The sequence below is a fragment of the Phocoena phocoena genome, chromosome 10 (assembly GCF_963924675.1).
Source record: "Phocoena phocoena chromosome 10, mPhoPho1.1, whole genome shotgun sequence".
Lineage (NCBI taxonomy): Eukaryota > Metazoa > Chordata > Mammalia > Artiodactyla > Phocoenidae > Phocoena > Phocoena phocoena.
Window position 1 is genome coordinate 25,486,175 of NC_089228.1, and position 25,789 is coordinate 25,511,963.

Genomic DNA, 25,789 nt, shown 5'->3' on the forward strand with positions numbered 1-25,789 from the left:
CGGACGCTTTTTCTTTCATGGACATTGTGGATTCGATTGTCCTCTGTGTTCACAGAGGCTGATGAATGATTCTCATTGGAGCACAGGAGCCACCTTGGCTGGTAGCCTTACCCAGGCCTCAATCCAGTGGGTCTCCATCAGGGTGCCCTGAGCCCAGCACATGTGCTCCAATGCACTCTGACCCGTGAACATACTTAGTGCTGCTGTGGTTGAGTTTTGACTCTCGAAGCCCAGGTTTAGGCTGCCTTCTTGTCACCAGAAGTCAGCTCAGAGCTGGCTCTTTGCCAGCCTGGACACAAAGCTCAGCCGCCTTCCGGGATCTAAGCATGCCAGGTATCTGCGAATATTGTGGTTTTGTGGCAGATTCCTTATGTCTTGGGGTGGGAGCCACATCAGACACCGTACAGCATTTCCCTTGAACAATCCCCGTTAGGTATATCTCTCCCATTGAAAGCCTGCGCACACAGCCAATAAGGAGACACTCCTCCATCACAAACCCCTAGCCCCCTCCCAATCGTTTACTCCTCTGCAGCAGAGTTGGCTCCGTCCTTTCTGCTCCACGCTTGGCTGCCTTTACCCAAGCATAGCAAACACGAGGCCCTCCAGACACCCAGACCCGCCTTCTTGAGGTAAATGTTGTTACCTGGGTGTTGAGCAGTTTATTCCGAGGGGTGCAGAGCTGGGCGCAGCTTCTGGAAGGAAGAAAAAAGCATAGCAGGTGCAGATCACAGCCAAAGAAACTGCCTGTGAGAAACCTTTGCCTAAATATTCCCAGGGTCAATAGATGTGCTTCGTGACTGCGTGTTGGAATCACAGGGGGAGTTCGTAAAATGCTGATGCCTGGGCCATACCCCTGGAGATTCTGATTGAACTGGCCTGGGGTGTGACCTGGGTGTTGGGATTCTTAAGAGTTCCCAAGGTCATTCCTAGCGTTCAGCCAAGTTTGAGACACGCTGTTCCATCCAAGCTGGTGAGTGCTAAAGAGGAAGAAAAAAAGACAGCTGCGGTCCTTACCTTATTGCTCTGTCCTGATTGCTGACCCATTTAGTCTTGTCTTGAGTGTTTTAATTCCTTCAGGTGAGCCCTCCAAGAGTCTACCGTCAGAAAGTATAAGCCTACAAAGGTTGAGAACCACTGAGTAATCCTGTGTCTTGGTGAGACAGAGAGGCCATTAAATAGGAGGGTAGGGGCTGGAGTTAGAGTTTATCTCTGAGTTAGGATTGAGGAGAAATACCAGCTTCTTGTGTCAAACCAGTGTCCTCATTTGCGGGATGCTTCTCAAGCACAGACTACGGCAGCAGGGGAAATGGGTACCAGGAAGCTCCCTTCGCTCTCCTTTTTATGGTTCCTATTCATGTGACAGAAGGCGCTGCAGGAAAATGATACAGCAACGACTTGAGAGCTGGAAGGAAAAGGGCAGCCTTGAGAGGTGAGCAGTGCGGGGCAGAGAGGCTGGGGAAGAAGCAGAAACAGGTAGTCAAGGGGGAAGGAGTTCCACTCACCTTCCTCAGAACATGCTGGTCCTTCTGGCGCACCTTGGGTAAATTAAAAGGTGTTGGGACTTCCCTGGTGGCGCAGTGGTTAAGAAGCCGCCTGCCAATGCAGGGGGCACAGGTTCAAGCCCTGGTCCGGGAAGATCCCACATGCCGTGGAGCAACTAAGTCCGTGCTCCACAACTACTGAGCCTGCGCTCTAGAGCCTGCGAGCTACAACTACTGAAGCCCGTGTGCCTAGAGCCCGGGCTCCACAACAAGAGAAGCCACCGCAGTGAGAGGCCCGCGCACCGCATTGAAGAGTAGCCCCAACTCTGGCAACTAGAGAAAGCCCGCGCACAGCAACAAAGACCCAACGCGGCCAAAAATAAATTTATTTAAAAAAAAATTAAAAGGTGTCCCCTTAGATGCACCCACATCCCACCCCAGGCACGTGAGAAACCCTGAACACTGTGTGTGGATGTGTGAGTGGCAGAGACAGAGAGAGAGAGAGAGAGAGAGAGAGAGAGAGAGAGTGCTTTAATAGAAAGCGATCCCCAAAGGCAGGAACAGATCACGAAATCCTCAGACAACAAAGCGGGGCTTCATTCCTTCTGGAACCACCTCTGTTAACAGCACAAGGTGATGACAAATCCCACCACCTCAGCGAGCATCTGGTTCCTCTTCTGACCTTCCTGGGAAACTTGGGGTTCTGATGTGATATTTATGAATGTACTTTGCAAACAGTAGACTGCTACCAAAGTGCAAGGGATTATTAAAAACGTCAGCTTTCCATCTTTGTGTTTTATAAGGGTACTAGGAAAACAAGGAGCACAGCATTATAAGCCCCCACATGCATGGTTGAAAGGAGTGTCAGTAGAAGGGAAAACAAAAACATATTTTTCTGTTATTACAGAAGACACACGTCATGGGGGGAAAAACTTAGACAATTGCAAAGACATAAAACCTGAAATGCCTCCTTCCAGGCATACTGGTATTTATCTTCCAAGGGAAGTATTTGTGCATATTTAAAATCCATTATTTTTCAAATTTAAAAGCCTCTTTTACTTCAAAACAATACATGTTTCTTGTAGAAACACAATAGATAGTTAAAAAAAGAAAAGAAATCTATATTCTACCACTTAGGACCTCCTAATCTTCTAGAACTTTAAAAAGTTATGTAATTATTTTTATATTTCGTATTTTTACCTTTATTTATTATACAAGGAATACAGACTCATTTTATAAAAAAATTAGATGAGCAAAAGGGAAACTATTAAATCACCTGAAACTCAAGCCTCAAAACAATCGATCACAATCTGTAGTATTTTTTGTTACAGTCTCTGGACTTTTAAATATTCAAATATGGGACTTCCCTGGTGGTCCAGTGGTTGGGACTCTGCAATTGCACCATAAGGGGCACGGGTTCGATATCTGGTCAGGGAACTAAGATCCCACGTGCCTCGCAGTGTGGCAGAAAAAAAAAAATCAAATATATGTATTTTTTAAAAAATTAATTTATTTATGGCTGTGTTGGGTCTTTGTTTCTGTGCGAGGGCTTTCTCTAGTTGGGGCAAGCGGGGGCCACTCTTCATCGCGGTGCACGGGCCTCTCACTATCGTGGCCTCTCTTGTTGTGGAGCGCAGGCTCAGTAATTGTGGCTCACGGGCCCAGTTGCTCTGCGGAATGTGGGGTCTTCCCGGACTGGGGCAGGAACCCGTGTCCCCTGCATCGGCAGGCGGACTCTCAACCACTGCGCCACCAGGGAAGCCCTTAGTGTAGTACTTTTGATCATTTCTAACATTTTTGCTTTACACATATTAGAATATATTTATAAATGTAAGATGATTTAATGCCCTGTGAAATATTTAGCCTGCCAACACTCTTTTTATTCCAGTTTTCTTCTGATTTAATTTTTCTTTTTTTTTTAATTTTTAAAATTTATTTATTTATTTTTAGCTGCGTTGGGTCTTCGTTGCTGTGCACGGGTTTTCTCTAGTTGTGGCACACGGGGGCTATTCTTCATTGCGGTGCGCGGGCTTCTCATTGCAGTGGCTTCTCTGGTTGTGGAGCGTAGGCTCTAGGTGTGCAGGCTTCAGTAGTTGCAGCATGCAGGCTCAGTAGTTGCAGCATGAGGGCTAGAGCTCTCAGGCTCAGTAGTTGTGGTGCATGGGCTCAGCAGTTGTGGCTCGCAGGCTCTAGACCACAGGCTTAGTAGTTGTGACGCATGGGCTTAGTTGCTCCATGGCATGTGGGATCTTCCTGGACCAGGGCTTGAACCCGTGTCCCCTGCATTGGCAGGCGGATTCTTAACCACTGCGCCGCCAGGGAAGTCCTGATTTATTTTTTTCTGATTGTGTATGTCGGTTTCATGCTCATACAAGAAAATTTGTAGACCACAGAAGCATGTGCGTTGGGAAGAAAGAAAAAAGTCTCCGATAATCCCACTACCGAGAGAGAATCGTCTCTCTAGTTACCTCCATCCACTCCCTCACCACGCATGACTTTACACAGTCTTTTTCAAAATACTATTTGTAGACTTCTGACTAGGAGGATGCTTTGATGGAGTGTCTAAGTGTTGGCTGTTGTTCAGGGAGATTTTAGCCCTGTTGCAATACTCAGAATTGTTTCTAGTAAGTACCTGAAAGAAATATGCACCTGGGTGAGGCCATGCTGAGATGCTGTGTTCTTCTTCCCTATCTTAGAAAGTACTGTGTGGATAGATCCCTAAGGTTCGCTGCAGCTATGTAGGAACGGGGCGTCCGGAGGCTTCACCTGGCTTAACAGTCACAGACTTAGTTAAGATAAAAATGTAAAGGCCAAGATACAGAAGACAAGTACATACAGGCCAAGGGGGAGGGGAGATAAACAGCTCCTTGCTATACCTGATCCAGATTTGATGTTAGAATATTTCAGGCAACAGGGCCTGATTCTCAATCTAGATAAATAAGTTTACATTTCTGACTATAAAATGAATACATATTATAGGAAATACATTTAAAAGGCAAAAAGAAAAAACTTATTTCACCATCAATCCATTTTAAGGTTTTATGTGTTTCTTTCCAGTTTCTCGACGCATGTGTTTTAAGACTAGTTAAAGCCCACAGCTTACACTGGTTTTGTTTTTCCACTTCATATTATAGCAGAAGCATCTGCCCATGTCAGTAGCTGTGGATGAAGATTTCTTCAGGTTCCATTAGTAATTGTATTGCCTTGAGAGATGAGGAAGAAACATACATCAGAGATGTCTGCGAGGGGCACATGCAGTGATAAAGCAAAATAAAATGGTCTACTGTTCCCCTATAGCTGACAGTGAGGATACATTTTCCTTCCTGGGTTACTAAGCTTTATCTTCCTAAGCAAGATAAAGTGGTTGTTGAATAGATAGGTAAGATTCTGCCGCTCATAAGTGAGCCTGAGGTGTAAATAAGTTCAGGGAAAACTGGTTCCTGCTCTGAAGAGATGGACCCAGGGGCACTCGTCCCCGAGGAGATGCTTTTATGGCAGGTGGTAGGGGAGACACTCTTGGCGCCCCCTTTGAGGTGGGATTGGGACTTGTGCATGTGGCTTGTTCTGACAAACATGTGGAGGCCACTTATATCTTGTCTCCTCTTTGATCAAGTAACAAAAGTTAAGGTCTAGAAACACTCAAACCATGTTCCCCAGGGCGTTACTACTGTTGCCTCTTTTACCACCCACATCTACCCAGGAGCAAGATGTGGGCAGGGTTACTGCCACTGGCTCTTGGGTTTCCTTCCAGGGAATTTGAAAAAGGTGCTGCTCCCTCTCTATAGAGAGCATTCCCTCCATCTGTTAGCAACTTGTAATGCACCGGTTTTGTTACTGACCTTTGCTAAACATCTTTATAATTAAAATACAAATAGGCAATGACTGCATTATGAACACTGCCCTCCCAACCTGTTCCTGCCAGTTACAAGGCCATGTGCTGTGTGGTGCAGAGCTGGCTGTGTGGTAGCCCTGCTGAGAAGACCAGGTGAGCATCCTGGGCTGGTACTGATTGTAACTGGGGTTTGAATTGCTAACACTCCCTGCCCCCCAGGCCTACCAAAGCTACTGCCTTCTATTTAGTCATTGAACAAACATGGAGCATTTGCAATGAGCCAGACCCTGCGCTAGGCCTGGGCAAATCAAGAGATGAATGGGCCATGGCGTGCGGTGGGTAAATGGAAAAATGCAATATAGGGGAATCTACCCTTTAGGTGACTGAGTTTTTGAGCATTTTTCCCAGGGCTAGGATTAGGGTGAGGTGAGTTAGGCAGAGATGTACGTGTAGGATAGGATCCTATCTTTAAAAGGATATTCTGTTCATCATGGACTTTTTTTGCGTTCATTTTGATCCTTTAATTTATTGCCTAAAAACCTTTATTACTGTGTTTGTGGGCACCCCTGTAAATTGCTCCTGAGGCCAAGACCTCACTCCCTTCACCAAACTTGAACTCAAACCAAACCTTGCCCTCGGGGCACTGAAGGTCATCAACTAATACATACTCACACGGGGGTGGGGGGGGGGTGGGGGGGTGGGGGGTGGGGGGTGGGGGGGTGGGGTGGGGGGGGCGGTATGGAAGCTGCGTCATCCTCTTGTTTTGGATTTGGGGTATAGGTAGCCTGGCCTTGCCACTAATTTGCTGCATTACCCCCGCCAAGCTGCTTTTCTTCACTCAAGTTCAGTGTCTCATCTGGAAAAACACTAAACTGGGAGAATTATCTTTTTGACACAGAGAAGAGTGTCTTCTTTTGACAAATAAGTAAACAAGATCATTTCAATGTTTTGACAAATAAGTAAACAAGATCATTTCAATGTATGCTACATGCCATATGAGGGAGTGCGCGTGTGAGAGATGTTACAATAGGGGATCAGGAAAGTTCTCTCAGGGGAGGTGGTGAGCTGAAACATCAACGTTAAGTGGACACCATGGCTTGCAATTTTTTTATTTTTTGACAGCTGATTTTAATGAGCCCTTAGTTTGTGCCTGTTATAACATGTATAACAACTATTAGGTGTCCCAACTCATCTTTCTCAACAATGCTGTGAGGTTAGGACTCTTGTTATAGCTTTTAAAATTGATGTGGATAAGGAGACAGAAGCAACAAGAAGTCAGTTAATTTGGGAAGATTACTAGCTAGCAAGTGGTGGAAAAAGAATGGGCACGTGGTCACGGGGGATTCAAAGCTTGCAGTCAGTGGTTACTTAATGAGCATCTCCTGCAGAAGTAGATATAGGGCCATTTTTCATCCTGCTTCGTCTCATTTACCAACACTTAGGAAATACTAAATAGATTCCACGCATGGTGCAGACTTTTAAGAGAGTCCACTTTGGGGGTGATGGGACTTCGGGATCTTGATCGTGCTGCTGGTTACAGGTCTGTATGAATTAGTCAAAACTGGCAGAACTGTGCACTAAAATGGGTGATTTTTACTGTAGGTGAATTATATTTTAATTAAAAAAAAAAAATCTCCACGCCCAACCCTCCACCTCCACCCCGTATCCCAGCTACAGCAGCAAGGGCCTTGAAGTGGTCCCTGCCCCTAACTTACGCGGCGAGGGTGAGGGAAGAGACTTCGGGGGCGGGCCCAGGTGAGGGAAGGGAGTAAGCCTCGTTGGGCCGGCCGGGACGCAGGGAAAGGGAGAAACTAGGCACAGCTGGGCGCCCCCCGGGGAGGGACGGGAAGGGCCCGTGGACCGCGGGGCGAGCCCGGGGAGGGCGGGGGGATGCCGGGAGAGAGGGAGGGACCTGCGGGCGGGAGGGCGAGAGGCACAGGCGAGGGAGGAGGGCGAGGCGTGTGCTCCGGAGCCAGTCTGGGGCTGCGAGGCGGAGACAGCCCACCGGCCGCCGAAGGTGCCCGCCGAAGGTGTCCGCCCAGGCGACCCGCCCTCGCGGCCGCGGTGCGGACGGACCGACGGACGGCGCTGCTTGCAGGAGGCGCCCGGACATGTTCAGCCGGAGCTCCCGGAAAAGACTCTCCAGCCGCTCGGTGAGTGTGCCCCGCCCGAGCGGGGCCAATCCCCGGGTACCCCGGCCCTCCGCGAGCGCCCCAGCCCAGACTCCTTCCGCCCGGCGGCCGCGCACCTGTGGCCCCAGGTAAGCCGGCCCCGCGGGCGGGGGTGTGGCCCGGGCGCGCGGGAGCGCTCGTAGGGGCAGAAGGGGTTAAGTCTGGATGCCGAGTCCCGGGGAGAGCCAGACCGGGAACCGTGACCCTGAATGTCACCGCCCCCCGCACCCCTCCTTTGCCCCTTCCCTTAAGGCAGGTCGCATTCCCAGCTCCCAAGCTCCAGCTTCTTGGAGCTCTAGCCGCGGACTTGACTTTGGGGCTGTTTTTTGGGGTGTCCCGTGCTGCCCCCTTCCCGGGAGCCCTAGCCTGGTCTAAGGCGAGCGCGCTATGGTCGCTTCTTAGGGACTCTGGGAAGCAGAAAGGTCTTGCTTTTGTTTCTTAGAAACCCGTGACCAAGGTGTCTGGGGGAGACAAAGCCCCAGCCAGGGCCATTTCTTGGTGGCTTAGTGCCCACGCCAGAGACAGCCCGCCTAGACTTCCCCAGGCGAGAGACCACCCCAGGGGCACCGGCAGCGCCCCACCCCAAATCCCCTACCTCGGAGAGGAGCTTCGGAGTCAAATTAGAGGAGGTGGGGTGGGAGAGGCAGGCCGTCCCGCCTGGGGCACAGTGGGGCTTTGGAGGGAGCCCCAGCGGTGGAAACATGCTTGTGTCGTCTTTTTGTTTTGAAGTTGACCGGACTGGGGCGGATCGAGAGAGGCCAGCCATGTAATGCCTGTGGTGACCAGTGCCCAGGGTTCGCCTTGCATAAATGGAGGTAGGACCCCTTACATGGGATTCCTAAAGACATACCACTGCAGGGGGGAAATCTATATATATATGTCATATATGTGTATATATGCACACAAGCACATTTTTCGCCTTTTAAATTCACGCGTAAGTCACATGGAAAGAATGCAAAGGCTGTTCTTTTAAGAGTGGGACTACATCTGCTACAAATATTGAAGGTGGAAGTGGTGACCAGACACTGAGAATGCAGGAGAGCCGGGCTCAGGCTGCATTTCCCTGATGTGAGAGTTTTGGGTCTTTGCACCCACCTTCTGTGTATCTAAGTCACTCTGTCCCAAGCGATTCAAGGCACGACAGTTTTTCCAAGTGCCGCGGTACAGCATGTGTAGGATTCCTGGGACTAGCTGGTGTTTTCCAATTGTGTTTTTAATTCAGCCTCTGTAACTCTGGGTCCCAACCACAAATCCACCACTGCCTGCCTGTGCTGTGTCAACCCTCTTCGGTGGCCAGATGTTTCTTATTAATGTGCCGTGAATGTTGACTTCCAGGCAGCCCCAGCCTGGATTGGAATGATTATGTTTGGGGGACAAGGGATCTGGGTGCCCTCCCAGTACATCTGGCTGCTGGGGCTCCGGCTGGGAAAAGTTAGGGTGCAGGCTTACAGGCCCTCTGTTTGGCTATATAAAGAGAAGAGTTGGATCCTTCTTGGCAACTTCATGAAAAGGCCAAAGCCGTCTGCAGGAGAAAATTCTGCAACAATGTAACCCGTTCTCTCTTTGCTTAATGCATCTTCCTCCCCGCCACCCCCCAAGTCCCTTTGAAGAATGCTGTTTCTGGATACTGGGGAGAAAAGCCTGCCTTGATTGGGTGTGGTTTGGTTTGGTTTTTTTTCCTCCTCTGTGTGTGCTTCTCTCCTTTCTCCCAGTTGGTCATGTGTGCTGGGCACCCAGTTCTAAGGAAACTCCCAACCGGCTCCTTCAGAAATTAAATGCTTTTGTTCCTGCCTCTGATGGGTCTGGCAGCCTCTTTGCCTTTGTTTCAGGACACTGAGTGCAGCCCTTATGGCTCCCTAGCATTTAATAACTTCTGTGGCAGAGGCAAGGCTGGGCGACCTTATAAATATATAATGCGCAGACATAGGCATCCATCAGTCCTGCCGATGTTGTAGCCCAAATAGGTGTGCTCTGGACTGGCCCCCGGTGTGTCCCCAATGTGAAAGTGGCGATACATGGGAATAGGTGCAGAAGCGTCATTTTTTTCAACCAAATCCTGTGTGACGGTGCTGATTGCTTCCTGTTTGAACCATCTTGTGCTCTAATGGGGGTGGGAAAGGCAGAGTGATGAACAGGAGAGTGATTTCCGGCTCCTCCCCTACTCTGGAGCCTTTGGGTCAACTTCTGACCAGAGGCCTGTGGGGCAGTGGTACAGTGTGCGTGTGTACCCAGGTGCCCCTCCTTTCGGTCTCTGTGACCTCTGACCTCCAGCCAGTCACTGTCCCTAGTTCTCAGTTTCCCTCTTCCGTTGAGTGGAAATAATTATGCTACTTAACCTCACAGCTTTATTGTAGGGATGAAATGAGATATTGAAAACACGTTGTTTGCTCCATACCGGGCACACAATAAACATTAGCGACTTTGTCAATTATTTTTAGCTTCCTCTCAGCTGTTGCCCTGGAGGAATCATAACTAGCTCGCTTGAGGCTGCTGGGTGTCCCCCGGTCACTTTAGACTGTCATGACCACAGCTTCTTAGAGCCCCTTAAGCCGTTTTAACCCAGCTGGTTTTGTGAGGGGAAAACGAGCGTTTGATTTTCAGCCCATTATGGAGCCTTTCTTTCGGAAAGAGCCTTTCATGAGGCTGAGATGGGTTTTCGTGCGGAAGCAGTTTCTTCACTAGCGGCAGAAAAGCCTCCATGAATGCGGTTTTTATGGTGTTTCCACCCATTGCTGGAAAGGAAGCAGATCCTTGCTTTTTGCCCCCTCCTTTTCCCTAATGGGCATGTTTTGGGTGACCTTTTAGAGAAGGGGAACAGCCATTTCTGGGTTATTGTACAATATTCTTTTTGGCAGTTTGAAATCCACAGTATGCTCCGTTTCCACTCCTCTGACTGGGGGCGGGGGGCACTCTGAGCCCCCGGGAGAGACAGTTGTATCCGGATAGGAGGAAAGGCTAGCCTGACACAGGCTGAAAGGCTGCCTTTGGTCTGTTGCAAGGAGACCAAAGGCCTTTGCCCCCAAGTACCAAGGCACCCTAAATATTACGGCTCATGGGTGTCAGCTCGTCCCTCTGCTTCTACATGCTCCCCCTCCCAACCATTGTCCACACAGCAGGCGGCTCCTAAAAGTAGAATGGACTCGCGTTCCTGCTTGCAGCACTGAAGGTACTGAAGTTCTTGGGAGGAAGCGGGTTGTAAACAAACTTTGCTTCCCTTTCTGGTGTGCTGGAGAGAGCTGGGGCTTTGAAGTCCAGAGAGAGCAGGGCTGTGGTCTTGCTCTGGTTTTGCCAAGCTGTGTGACCTTGGGCGAAAGACTCAGGCTCCCTGAGTTGCATTTTCCTCAGCCGTCACGCTGGGATCTCTCCACTGAACAAATATTTGAGGGCCTGCTGGTGCCAGGTGCTCCGCTGTGCCGGGGATACGGCAAAGAACAAAATAGACAGGATTCCTGCCCTCATTCAACAAATAATTACAATTTAGATAAGGTGGTCCAGAGAGGACTCTCTGAGGAGGTGACATTTGCACAGAGACTTAGATGAAGCAAGGGAGGGAGGGTCCTGTTGATTCAAACCTGAGGCAGGAACCGGCAGCATCACCGTCTCACGGGAGCCTGTTAGAAATGTGAAGTCTCAGGCCCTGCCCTGGACTTGCTGAATCTGACTTTAGGCCTTAACAAGATCCCCAGCTGATTCATGTGCAGGGCAAAGATTGAGGAAAGCTGAGTTACAACACCTGGCACCGCTTCAGCCAGCTGGCTCTCTGCCCTCTGGGGCTTCTGTGTGTGAGCAGAGATGCCTAAGGTTCTGTGGAGGGCTGTTATCTTTTATGGAGATTTTCCTGAGGGCTCATTCTCCTTCCCCATTTATATTGTCACCCGCACCTTTAGATGGCAAATGTGGGGATTTTTAGGATTTCTAAAAAAACAAACAACAAAAAAAAAGCACACACACAGAAAAACAAAACCCACAGGGGTTCCATGTGTTGGAGAGGGCTCATAATCGTCAGCCAAAGCGCTCTCCTCCACCTGATGTAGGGCAGCTGGGGAGCAAAGATGGGCACTGCTCCCTACAGGTGACCTGGCCCCAAAAAAGCTGCCCCTCAAGGCAGCCCAGGACAAATCCCGCAGTGGCCAGGCTGCTGAGGGAATTCTCATTAACAGGAAGATTAAGGCATCTTTGTGGACTGCGGCCAGAAGAAAATCATTAATAACTAGGCACTTAGTGTACTCTGCTTACGAGACAGCTTTCTGAGTGGGGATTAATTGGACTTGCTTGTTTGTACCCACTTGGAGCAGGGAGGGGGAGATAGCCATTTTTACAGTGACGATTTGCCCTGTGAATGCCTAGGCACTGAGGAATAAAGATGATAATGATGCCAAAGCAGCATCAGCAGTGACAAGGCTGTGTGTGTACTTACTCTGTCCAGAGCTGTCTCCCCGCATTTTTATTGAGACGTACATTTCTGTTGCATCCTCACCAGAACCGATGAGGCAGATGTGGTGATTTTCCTGATGAGAAACTGAGGCTCACAGTTGTTCAAACAGTGGCCCAAGGTCTCCTGGCTACTGAGAATGAAGCTAGGAATTGGCTCTAAAACCCAGGCTGGTTTCCCTGTGACTCCCTGCCTCTTGTGACTTCTCTATTCTAAGGCAGAGGTCACAGACTAGAGGCCCTGGGCTCCCATCCAGCCTGTGGATGGGTTTTGTTTGGTCCGCACAGTGCATTAAATGAGGGGCTTTTTCTAACATGAAAATCCAGGTTTCCAGCTTCTCTTGAAGAATCCAAAGATGTGGTAACATGGGGCCGACCTTCCTATGTGGCAGCACACAAGAGGTCTCCCTTTAGATGGATGTGACCTTGACTCACCCCAGCCACCAACATTCCAGTCGCATTCGGGGACCTCTTCAAACACTTAGGTGACCTGTCAGGTCCTGGAAGTGATTGGAAATTGTGAACCCTAAATGAGTATTCTCATCTCTCCAAAAATCATATTAAAAAAATAACAATATCTTCTGTCATATTAGCTGCCATTGTTAAAGCGTTGACACTGCCAGGGGAGTGTCTCACATGCTTCCAATCTTTCACTTGCAGCAGTCCTTGGAGTTGGGTGCAATTATTTACACCCCTTCTGATAGTTAAGGAAAGTGAGTCTCAGGTTAAATAACTTGCCTAAGGTTCTGCAGCCCCTTAGTCAGTGGGGCTGTCTGACTTCCAACCCTGTCAGACTTGAAAATTCTGTGTTCTGGACCAGAAATTCTCAAACTTGGCTGGCATATGACTCACCAGGGGATCTTGTTCAAATGCAGATTCTGATTCAACAGGCTTGAGGGCAGAGGACTAAGATGCTGCATTTTTTAACAAGCTCCCAGGTGATGCTGATGCTTCCGGTCCTGGGACATGCTTATAATAGGAGTTGGCAAACTCCTATTTGGTCCTGCCGGCCAAATCAGACCCTTCACCTGTTTTGTATGATTCATAAGCCATGCATGGTTTTAACATTTTTTTAATGGTTGGAAAAAAAATCAAAAGAATATTATTTCATGACATATGCAAGGTCTATGAAATTCAAATTTTAGTGCCCATAAATCCTTATCTGAACAGAGTCACTCCCACTTATTTACATATTGTCCGTGGCTGGTTTTGACCTACGGCAGTAGAGTTGAGTACTTGAAACAGAGAACGTACAGTTTACAAAGCCAAAAACATTTACTCTGTCCATTTACAGAAAATGTTTGCCGACTCCGGGTCTATACCACTAGTAAGGGAATATGCAAGTAGCTTCTCTTAGTTTTAGAAGAAAGGAATCTGAGAACCTTTTGGGAGGTTCAGAGCTAAAGGAAACATCCCCTCCAACCTGGTTGAGAATGGTGCTGAAATCAAAGGCAACCAAAGAACCAGGGAACAGACTAAAGCCATTTCTAAAGGGCATGTGGAGATGAGGCTGGCAAGACCAGATCAATGAACCGCCGGTGGATTCTAAGCTCCTTGTAATCCCTTTAACGTTTCAGCTTTGCTGATAAATGTAGATTTGACTCTTGCATTAAAAGGCTGGCTTTCAGAACAAGCCTCCCGGAGTTGCGCTTTGATGAGCGGCTGATATGGAAAGCCCAGAGCAATGGTAGCCTTGTGAAGTCATTTTAATTATGCAGAGTGGTTAGTCTGGGGACAACGGCCGCCTTTCCAGGCAGGATGCTTGGCCTCTGAGCGGCTGTTCCCCAAGCAGCGCTCACTGGGTCAGCCAGGACTGCGCCTTGAAAAGCATCTTTCCTTAGTTGCCCTGGTAATTGTGTTGATTGATGACTGAGGTGGTAACTTGGGGAGATGCTGGCCTGGTTTCCTTTAGTGGTTGTAATTTGGCTGAGAAATGGGTTCCCACTGATTTTTTTTGCTTGGGCAGGAAAAACCACTGTCTCAGTCAACTGGTGTGCCAAGAAAAGGGGAAAAAAAGGAGGTGGGGTGCGTGTGCGTGTGCGTGTCCACGTGCTTGCGCCTAAGAAATTCTTGGAATCCTCTAGGTAGGGAAAGATGCTTAGCAGCTAAGAGATGCTGGTTGGCTCACCTTCCTTATGTCATTAGCATTTGATAATATGCCCGGTAGAACCTGAAGCACCTAAATAGAGGTTTTTCTTTTGAGGAAATATGTATGTTCATCCCAAAGTATCTGTATTATCTCTGATTTTGAAATAAGACATGGCTATTATAAAAGATTTAAAAATCACAGGCTTCCGTGGTGGCGCAGTGGTTAAGAATCTGCCTGCCAATGCAGGGGACACGGGTTCAAGCCCTGGTCCAGGAAGATTCCACATGCCGCGGAGCAGCTAAGCCCGTGCGCCACAACTAAAGAGCCTGCACTCTAGAGCCTGTGAGCCACAACTACTGAGCCTGCGTGCTGCAATTGCCAAAGCTCGTGCGCCTAGAACCCGTGCTCCACAACAAGAGAAGCCACCACAAGGAGAAGCCCGCGCACCGCAACGAAGAGTAGCCCCTGCTCTGGCAACTAGAGAAAGCCCACGCACAGCAACGAAGACCCAACACAGCCAAAAATTAAAAAAAAAAAAAAATTACACAAAATTTCAATTTTAAGTCCATAAATAAAGTTTGAATGGAACACAGCCATGCCTATTCATTTAGCATCATCTACGGCTGCTTTTACAGTAGCAGAATTGAGTAGTTGAGACAACCCTCATGGTCCACAGAACTGAAAGTATTTACTAGCTGGCCCTGTACAGAAACAGTTTACTCACCTCCACAGCTAGAAATATATGTTGTTTATGGCTTGGGATTTATTTCTTCAGATTCATTCAAATTATTTATTAACAAGATTTTATAGAAAATACACATTCCACATATGGTCTTTTATAGCTTACTTTTTTCTTACTTAGAAGTACGTTTTAGGGCTTCCCTGGTGGCGCAGTGGTTGAGAGTCCACCTGCCGATGCAGGGGACACGGGTTCGTGCCACGGTCCGGGAAGATCCCACATGCTGCGGAGCGGCTGGGCCCGTGAGCCATGGCCGCTGAGCCTGCGCGTCCGGAGTCTGTGCTCCGCAACGGGAGAGGCCACAACAGTGAGAGGCCCGCGTACAGCGAAAAGAAAAAAAAAAAAAATAGAAATATGTTTTGGACATCTTTATATGTCCGTGTATAAAGGACATAAAGATCTAATATATTTATTAGCTTTTAGAATCCAGTATGTGGGTTATCATTGAATTAACTATTTTTGGTTCATGGCTGCTTTGGCTGTTTTCCCTTGTTCCTCATTATACACCACATGACAATAGCTTTTCTTATGCTACGAAATGCTGTTGTGGAGCTCTTGTCAAATTATCCTCCAAAGAGATGTTGCCAACTTCCACCCCCATTCCTTAAAAAATTGGAGTGTATTTGTGTGTTTTCTTTGGGCTGAAACTTTGAAACATCTCAGCTTGTGGAGCAACCTGACAATTAATTCTTGTTTAATCACCCTGAGTGACAATTTGTACCTGATGAATAGTGAGAAAACACAGAGCACTGATGTCAGTCATCTTGTTTTCCAAAACACATTTTATTTGTCTTTAATTCCCAAAGCGATATCCACATTCTGTTGAAAGGTTGTTATTCATCCTTATGCTTCTGTTGTTTAGGGTTGGTGGGATGAGGGGAATCTAATGAGTTCGTTATTTTGTGGTCTCAAAAAGCTGGAAGATTATCCTTTAACTCTGCGATTAATGAGTATCCCAGAGGGAATTTCCTGTGAACTGAGGGAGCATTCCCTAAAGGGAATGATTCCTAGATCATTGAGCATTTTGTGATCAAAAGGATTCTACCTGCATTCTATATGAGAGAGCCGTGGGGGTTGAACTCTGGGAAGAAATGTGTATTTCTAGGCAGTGTCATAAAAATTTCTATGAAGCTTGTAAGGGCTGCTGGGGGAGCATTCTAGCTGTGTAACCTTAAAGGGACAGGCTTTGAAGATACTTTGCTGGAACTGTAGTCTTGGTTCTGCCTCTTACAGGCTGAGTATCCTTAGGAAGGTGACTTAACCTTTCTGAGCCTTTCTTTGTTTTCTCATCTGCAGTGTGGGAATAGTATTACTTATTACCATGAGGTTATCTTACGTGGTTATTGTGAGAGTTAAATGGGATAATGTGTGCATTGTGCCTCATTGGGCGTGATGCGTAACGTGGGCTCCATATACGTTTGTGGTTGGAAGAAGGGTTAATGGAAACAGAATTAGATAGGAAGCAAGAACACCTGGGTTCACGGCCCTGACAATTGTAGGTTATGTGACAGAACAAGTCACTTCCCCACCGTGAGGCACAGCCCTTCACTTGCTAAAAATGGGGGTGATGATTCTTGTCTTAGGGCCTTAATTCAGAAGAGATAAGAGTCGAGTCCCCCCTGATGTGAGGATTTAGGGTCTAAAGGAATGAGACTTCCTGGTGGAATAGCAGATTCATATGGCTCATCACAGACACACCTGGGGACATGTACACTTTAGATGAAGTGGAGTTTAGAAGAATTGGACCTTATACGCTCACAGTCTCTTTGCTTAAGTGAAATATGCATATGATGTTTGTAAAAACAATTTGCAACGTATAATAGGAAGACGACAGTTAGACGCTGCCCTTGGGGTCAGTATATGAAAAGGGGCTTTTTTGTGCCTGGCACCCATGAAAATTCATGTCCAAGGTGAAAATCACACATCATCAAGGCAGTGCTTAATTCATTTTACCCAAGCCTGCTTAATAAGTATGAATTTTTGTGGCGCCTAGTGTGCCATGCTAAACACTTCCATTTGCACAGTCACCAGTCCTTAAGCAGAAGCTTCCTTTTCTAAGCCATGAGAAACAAGGATATTTATACAATATTTGAACCCAAGATGATACCCTGGAAACTCCTGAGATAAGACCTGGACTGTACCTACATTTTGTTGACATTATACAGGATTTAAAATTTTGATTAGTTGCCAACCTGTGATATTTTGGGTAAAAATTCAGATTTAAGGTTTTCTCTAGAATAATGAAAAAATTATGAAAATTTCGGGCAATTCGTATTCCTTCCATTGTTTTAGATAGAACACACGTGTTCAGCTTTTTCCACAATCCCCACCATTCCCTATTGTTTACCTGACCTGCCTCACCCATTTACATTCCTGGCTTCCCGCTATATTCGTCTGATGTTGTGGCTGCTGATTTGAAGGAGTGAGTGAGGGAATATGTACTATGGGAAGGATGATAAGAATGGCAGATTGGAATAAAGGTGCCACTTGGTGGGAACAGCTGTGCTAATAAGCAAAACATCCAAGCAGCTAAATCCTCCCTGTCCTGGAGATACTCTTGGGATGGAGCTGATATGACTGAGGACCTGCTGTGTGCTTGGCTTCTTTCATGCATCACCTCTTGTCACCCTCAGAACAATTTTGTGAGGCATGTACTTTATCTGCTCCTTTCTAAATCTGAAGAAACTGAAGCCCAGGGAAGTTAGGTAACATGCCGTAGGTCGTGCAAATAATAAGTAGTGGAGTCAGGATTCAACACCAGGTCTTGAGGGCTTGAGATCACAACTTCTTTAACCAAGAGAGACTCTTAAGCTTTGTCATTTTGACCCTGCTGGTCTAAATATAAAACAGTACCTTGGCAAAAACAGAATCTTGTATTCTCACTGGCCTAGGGATGAGATCTAACTGTTGTCAGATATCTGGAGAACCCTAGGCTAGTTGGTTTACTTGAGGCTGGGGTCTTAAAGGTGAAACTCCTATAAAATTAGAGGGTGTGGTGTTGAGCTTACTGGGGTGTCTGAAAGGTGAGAAATTGAATTAAATATAATGCGATTTCCAGTAAAAGGCTACTTGCAATTTTCTGATCAGATCCGCATACATTAAAGGAGGCTCCATTCAGCTTGTTTATAGCTTTGGTGTTAAATTGGGGGCTCTGGGGAGTTTGTGAAAGCAGGCAGGTGGGGGGCATCCTTCAGAAATGCCATTTGCATGTTTCCTAGAGGAAACCTCCACCAAAGGGATTAGTCAAGGGAGGGAGTTAACAGTGCATCCCTTCAGCAGCCAATTTGAGGTCTAAACAAGCTAAAAATAAAGAAAATGGTCATTATCCAGTCTTTGGACCTGTTTTTAAACTTCTGCTCCCCATTGCTTTAACAATTCTGACACCACGTTGCAAAATAGACCCAAGCACATTTGACTGTCGGAAGGCATTTAATGAGAACATTATTTGATTTTATGTTTGGTAAATACTTGGTGGTGCAGAAACTGCTTTCACAATTCTTGAAAACTGACTCACGATGTGTACATGTAACACCCAGAGCGGGTCCTCCAAGTTTGCGTGCTGAGGAATTAGGCCTCCCGGGGACTTTTTTTTTTTTTTTTTTTTTTTCCGGGGACTTTTTAAAAGAATGCAGGTGTTTTCTTTCTTCAACGACACTATGAAATGACTCTAATAATATGATTTCTCAAAGTCTTTTGTTCCGCAATCAGGCACCCAGGAGTGCTCCTGTCATTTGCATCCTTGATGACTGGGCCTTTGGAGCTTCTCCAGCGACTTAGTTGTTTGGAAATCATAACGACAGGCTTCTTTCATCTTTAAGAAGTCCCAGATTTGGAGACAGTAGATATCTGGGAGAGTCTCCATCATCTTGGGTCTGGAATATTTGGAGCGACAGGGAAGGACACATACGTATGTTTTCCTCTGCTCTGGGAGACAAAAGCATTTAATAGATGTGTCCACCTGCAAGGGATTTTGGATAATTTTTTTTAAACTTCAAAATCCTGGTGATAACAGTTTAAGGCAGTTTTATTTATTATTTTACATTCATTTTGATCCAGTTGCATAAGTGTACAGTGTAGACAATTTGGAAAATTCAGCAATGTCCAATGATTTATCTTTTAAAAAAAGAGCATTAACTCCATCACATAAAGAGGAAGGAGTATAGACCTCTTAGCTTTAGGGTGTGATTTCCTTCTAGTCTAGTTTCTTTATGGTAGAGTTTTATGTAGTTGTACTAGTTTTCTAGAGCTGCTGAAACAAATTACTACAAACTCTGTGGGTTCAGACAACAAAATGGATCCTCTTACAGTTCTGAAGGCTGAAAGTCTAAAATCAAGGTGTCGGCAGGGTTCGTTCCCTCTTTTGGCTCTGAGGGAGAATCCATCCCTTGCCTGTCTTAGCTTCTGGGGACTCTTGGCAGTGCTTGGCCTTCGTGGCTTCCAGATGTGTCACTCTGTTCTCTGCATCTGTCACCACATAGTGTTCTTCCTCTGGGTTTCTGTCCCCTTCTCTTCGAAGGGCTTGTCATTGGATTTGGGCCTACCCTAATCTAGAATGATTTCATCAACTTAATTATGTCTACAAAGACTCTTTTCTAAATGAGATCACATTTAGAGATTCCAGGAGGATGTTTGAAGGGACCACTATTCAACCCATTATAATGATTCTGGAAGTAAAGCATATATATATATATATACACATATATATGTAAATATATATACATAGTTTCATGTCTGTAAGCAGTGTGTCCAATTTGGACTTTCTAAACGTGTTATTTGGGAAAGTACAGTGGTGTGGGAGGGCCTTGACTCCGGGGCACCTTTGTGGGAAATACAACTTACTTGTCTTTTCTGGGCCAGTTAAATGTTTGCAACAGGACAGGATTGTACAAGCTGCTCTTAGCAGAGGGAACTCTGAGGTGGAATTTGCTGCCCATATTGATGAATTCAGCTGTCTGAATCAGTTGACCCCAGGGTCACCCTATGAAGTCCATCCATCTTCTTTGAGCTTTTGTTGGGCCTTGCCAGGGAGATGTATAGGAAATGAAGTGGTAGTGTGTGGACAGTTATTTGTGGGAAGAGCTTCTCGCCCTAGGGCCTTTTAATTAATCTCTAGGCTGTATAACCGATTCGCTCTGAAAGGGGAAAAAAGTGGGCTTCCTTAGAAAAGGAAATTCTTCATCATCCTAGAAATAGGTCCCACAAAATCCTGCCGGAGCTGACTCACTCTATCCCTCCCCCATCCTTACACCCCCTTGCCCCGTGCTGCTTCTCGGTAAACACAGTCAGAAAAACTATAACATTAATTGTACTTCCTCATTCCCTGTTGTCTTAAATCCAGCATGAATGGATTTAGGCTTTTCAGAATAAATTACGTGAAATAAAAACGAAAGCAGATTATGATTTTTTTATCATCATTTAGCTATCATGAATTGAACATTTACAATGTGCTAGGGACATTATGTTCTAAGCGTGTTTCTTGTAGTCTTATTTAATTCTTGAAACCTGTTATGAGAGAAACACCATCGTCCACATTGGTTTCATGAGGAAACGGAGAGCCTGCAAGTGAGTTAGTTTCCCAAGGTCACGCAGCTAGTTAGTACTCAAACCAAGGTTAAATCTTACAACCCTGACTGCTGTTTGGGCTCTTGAACACTATATTATGTGCCTGGCTCCAGAGGATTCTTATTGATTCTTATTGATTCTAAATCATAGTTTTCACACTTCCGTATTCATCAGAATCACCTGGAGGGCTGCTCCTCTCCCCCTTCAGAGTTTCCCATTCATTAGATCTCGGTTGGTGCTTATAACTTACATCTAATAAATTAGGTGCTGCTGTTGTTTCTGCTGCTGGTCCAGGGAACACAGTTTGAGAACCGTCAGTCAACACCATAGCCCAGCCCTCCAGGACTTCTATAGTCACATCAGTTTATCACACCAGATAAACACGATTTCAGTGACTGTCCAGTGCAACAGTCCATATGCTTTTTTATCACAAAGTAGTGTAGGTTACTCTTACATGGTTGGTACTGATGTTGAGGGCTAGGAGTTTAGATGGGAAAGAAGGTCCCCACCTGCTACTTAAGCTTTAGTAGATTCTTGGCTTCTTCCTCTTTCTTATCACCATGGAATTTAATAAAGTGGTTTTTAAGCTCTTTCATCAGCTGGAATGTAGAACCAGCCAAGGTCTGGTATCTGTGAAGATGACTAGAGATTAATGAAATGTTCTAGCCCCACCAGATAGTAAAATACATTATAAGGCTACAGAAATGAAAATAGTATGGTATTGGAGCAGGAATAGATTCCTGTGACAGACTAGAAAATCTCCAAAAATTGACCCAAGTATTGTGGGACAGTGGACTATGGTAAAGGTGACATATAAAAGCAGTTGGGAAAGATTCAATAAATGGTGCTAGGACAAGCAGCTTCCCATTTAGAATAAAAAGATTAACCCAAAACTTTCAAAGAACATTAAAATTTGAGGGGCTTCCCTGGTGGCACAGTATTGGGAATCCACCTGCCAAGGCAGGGGACACGGGTTCGAGCCCTGGTCTGGGAGGATCCCACATGCCGTGGAGCAGCTAGGCCCGTGCGCCACAACTACTGAGCCTGCGCTCTAGAGCCCACGAGCCACAACTACTGAAGCCCGCACGCCTAGAGCCCGTGCTCCTCAACAAAGAGAAGCCACCACAATGAGAAGCCCACGCACCACAACAAGAGAAAGCCTGCACGCAGCAACGAAGACCCAACACAGCCAAAAAAAAAAAAAAAAAAAATTAAAATTTGATTATGGACAAATGCTTTTACAAGTTTAGAGAGTAAAAAGCGTATCCAGGGCTTCCCTGGTGGCGCAGTGGTTGAGAGTCCACCTGCCGATGCGGGGGACACGGGTTCGTGCCCCGGTCCGGGAAGATCCCACATGCCACGGAGCAGCTGGGCCCGTGAGCCATGGCCGCTGAGCCTGCGCGTCCAGAGCCTGTGCTCTGCAACGGGAGAGGCCACAACAGTGAAAGGCCCGCGTACCGCAAAAAAAAAAAAAAAAAAAAAAAAAGCATATCCAAGTTCAAGCATTTGCTCTTCCTTTTTCTCTTACTCGCCTCTAGCTGCACTGGCCACCTTACTGGTCCCCAAATACAGCAGACGTATTCTCACCTTGGGGCGTCTGCTTTTGCTGGGACCTCCCCCACGACCGGCCCCCCAGGTATCCATCAGTTTTGTTCCCTTGCTTCCTTCCAGATCTCTCCTCCAATGCTGTTTCCTTAAAGCATTGTTCCTTGACCATCCTAAAATAGTACTCAGGTCACTCCCTTTTCCCTTCCTCTGACTTCTTTTTTTTTTCTCCCCCCAGAACATCTACCAATACCTGACATACTTGTAATGCATATCTGGCCTTCCTTGTCAACCTCGATGAAGTTACCTTAGCCTACGCAAGAATTTAAACTGCACGAGGGTATTTTGTTCCATGTTTCTCTTGTTAAATTCTCCAGTACCCAGAAAAATATCTAGTGCATAGCAAAATACCCACCAGGATTTGTTGAGTGAATGAATAAATGAATGGATGATAGGAAACCTGGACGTCATAAAGGAAGATGGGTTATTTTGAGATGAAATAATTTTGAAATTGTCAAAAGAAAATTGAAAATAAATTAGAACAGATATGATAGAGGCCTAAGTTTTTAAGATGTGAAAATGGCTCTAATAAGAAAATCATCAAATGACTCAGAAGATTGGGCAAAGGATCTCATCAGGCAGGTGTATGAGAAGGTATCATTTGTTTTCTTAGTAATGTTACCATTTCTAATGTTTCCGTTTATTTGTGAGTCCAGTATGTATAGCTGTTAGAAAATATGTTTGGGGAGAATTGTGATGTCTGTGTTCAATGAACTATAGCATCTCTTTTCCTGGGAAATGTTAAAGTAGTATGCATACTCACGTTTGGGCTAAGCTTTGTTGACTTCTGTCAAGAAGATTAAAAGACTTTTAAGATTCCTTAGGATTTGGAGTTGTCCATGGGTATAAACAAGACCCATAGCTGTGCTAGTGTGATCCAAGAAATGACAGGAAAACAACAAATAAAAGATTATGCTATCTACAGCATCAAAACATCACTTCTACATCCAGGGATGTGGACATTTGGCCACTCAGGGGTACATTTCTGTTTTCTTGTCATGATGACTTGGGAGTGTTGCCAGTGGCATTTAGTAGGCTGGGGACCAGGATGTTAACTCTTCCGTGGTCTGTGAGATTGTTCCATCACAGTGAATGTGATCCTATTCTGAATGCCAGTGCCATTCTCCCCCAGTGAGAAGCAGTGGAAAGTGTAGTAAGCAGCAAGGGCCTTTGGGAAGTGCTTCGTACACCTCTGATGTTTGGAAACTTAGTTAATTTCTCTGGACCTCAGTTCCCCTCATCTGTAGATTGAGGGAGATAGATTGTAGAATGGGAAAGGCCCCATCCTCATTAATACATGGTGATAGTATTACTAGGGAGTATTATTACTACGAATAGCAATAATATTACTATTCCTGCTCAAATAGCCAACTGAGGAGATTTGGGCAAGAAGAAATTTAGGAGAAATTTTTCAGTCAGTCCCTTTGCTGGAGAAGCCATCCTTTTCAGGATGTTCTCACTCTTCTGGTCGCTCTAGTTGTGTTGTGGAGTTGTATATTTACCAAGGGTGAATTTGTTTGTTGCCGACACTACTTACGCCAGTTAGACCTGCTACTATAGTTGGGTAAGTTACCTACATAAACCCATGAAATATGAATGTGAGAAGAAAAAGGAGCTGTTATTTCTATGAAAATTAAGCTGAATGCTTGGAAATGGCCTAAAACAATTATAAAAGATTGGAAAAGAGGCAGAAATTGTAAAAGGACTTAGGTTTTTTTGTTTTTTTTTTTTGGACAATATCTTTAAGTTCTGACACTACTCTAAGAAAACAAAAACAAACCCCCAAACCCCCATAAAACAAAAAATCTGAACTGGAAATTGAAGAAGATGCATTATAGGTGTGTTTTATGGGGGAAGTATAAGGTACTCTGTCTGTAAACCCATAAGCAAAATTCCCTTGCCCACTATAAGTGAATGTATGGTTATGTATTTCAAGAAAAAAATAAGATATGTATGTATCATTCTTTTGTGATTTCTCAATGTGATAGACAGTGCTGGTTGTCCTCATATACATTGTGTAGTTCTTCCTTAGAAATATTACCTTCAAAATAATGTCGGGCTCATAGCCAGTTAAGACAATGTTTCCTAGCCGTCCTTGCTCCTAGAGATTGCCATTTGACTAAACTCTAGCCAAAGGCATATAAGTAAAAATAGTAAGTACAACTTCTGGGATGCGCTCTTGAAGGGAAAGCATGTACCTTTTTTTCCTCGACTTCTTGCCCACTGGAATGTGGATGTGATAGTTGGAGCTCAAGCAACTAAATTGGACCATGAGGTATAAGCCCTCTGTTGAAAAAAGCAGAATAAGACAAGCAGTGCCTGGGTCCCTGATGACCATAGAGACACATCATAGCCTTGGACTGTATAACTCCAGACTGTATTTCCATGAGAGAGAAATTAATTTTCATCTTGTTTTTATTTTTTTATAAATTTATTTATTTATTTTTGGCCGCGTTGGGTCTGTTGCTGTGTGCGGGCTTTCTCTAGTTGCGGCGAGCGGGGGCTACTCTTCATTGTGGTGCACGGGCTTCTCGTTGCAGTGGTTTCTCTTGTTGCGGAGCACAAGCTGTAGGTGCAGGCTTCAGTAGTTGTGGCTTGCGGGCTCAGTAGTTGTGGCTCACAGGCTCTAGAACATAGGATCAGTAGTTGTGGCTCACAGGTTAGTTGCTCTGTGGCATGTGGGATCTTCCCGTACCAGGGCTCGAACCCGTGTCCCCTGTATTGGCAGGCATATTCTTAACCACTGCGTCACCAGGTAAGTCCAATTTTCATCTTGTTTAAGCCATTATTATTTTGGATTTTCAGTCACCAATAGCCAAATTTCAACCCAGCTGGACTATAGCAATAGGGTACACATTGTGTTCTCAATGGTTGAAAACCCAAAACCGTTCTTTTAATTTTAGGAATACCTGCTAAGGGCAGATGTGCTTTTCCAGAATATACTGTTCTGAGGCAGGAATGTCTTCATCCGAAACCTTGGCGTTTCGTAAGTTCTTCTAGTGAATGACTTGTGGTTATATTATAATAGGTATTAAAGAGAGAGTATTTTTTCCTGTTGTTCAGCGGCTCTGTGTGAATATGCGCCATCATCTATCGAGGAATAACGTGGAACATTTCAGGAATGTCATCATGTAGCACTGATTTTACCCCCTGAAAAAGTGCATTTCCTGCTTGGGGATGCGTTTAGAACTGCTTATTTTAGGATTAAAGGGTATAGAGTGAAGGAATACGATTAATCCCTTTGATGGTCCCTATCATTTTACCAGCAGACTAAGCAGAGGGGTTGGGTTCACATTACATCCATGGAGAAGTATGCCGCAGTGCTACTGTGTGGGTGAGGAGTGAAACCCTATCGCCTTTGTGTGAGCACAACACGGCATGTGCCCTTTTAACCTCTTAATTAAATAATCACCATCCAAAAACGTTTCTTTCTGGAAAGTCTGCCCTGTTGGTTGTATCCCAGGTTAGTTTTGTGTGAAAGTCTTTAAGCTGGAATTCGCTTTCTGATGGTTATTCCTGACCAGTTTTCTCAAATTATCTGAGAAGAGTGTTAAATTGGTAATAAAAAATGTCTGAAAAAAAATTGGGTGACATTTTGGGGTCAAATTTTCAAAAGGAAGAAGAACGCACTGGGAAATTGATTTATAAAAAGCTTAGAGGCAATTTATTCAAGAAAGTTTATTGTATGTGTACTATGGCTTCACATGCCATAAAATACAGTAAAACTGATATCATAAATGTGTATATTTTAAATTAGTTAGATGTCCTTTGACGCATATGTATACATATAGGTATGCATATATGTTATACATAGGTCAGTATGAATATGTGTGTATATATGTACATATGTTTTGTTTTTTAACATAAATGGTGGCATAG

At 45.5% G+C, this 25,789-nt stretch overlaps 1 protein-coding gene across 1 annotated transcript in view; it reads left to right on the forward strand.

Annotated features, from left to right (window-relative positions):
- Window positions 1-8,243: 8,243 nt before the first annotated feature.
- The window catches only part of PRICKLE2 (prickle planar cell polarity protein 2), a 339,199-nt gene continuing 321,653 nt past the window's right edge, over window positions 8,244-25,789 (forward strand). The window contains exon 1 of the mRNA XM_065885383.1: window positions 8,244-8,299. The gene's annotated coding sequence lies outside the window, so the exon portion shown is untranslated. The remainder of the gene's footprint in view (window positions 8,300-25,789) is intronic.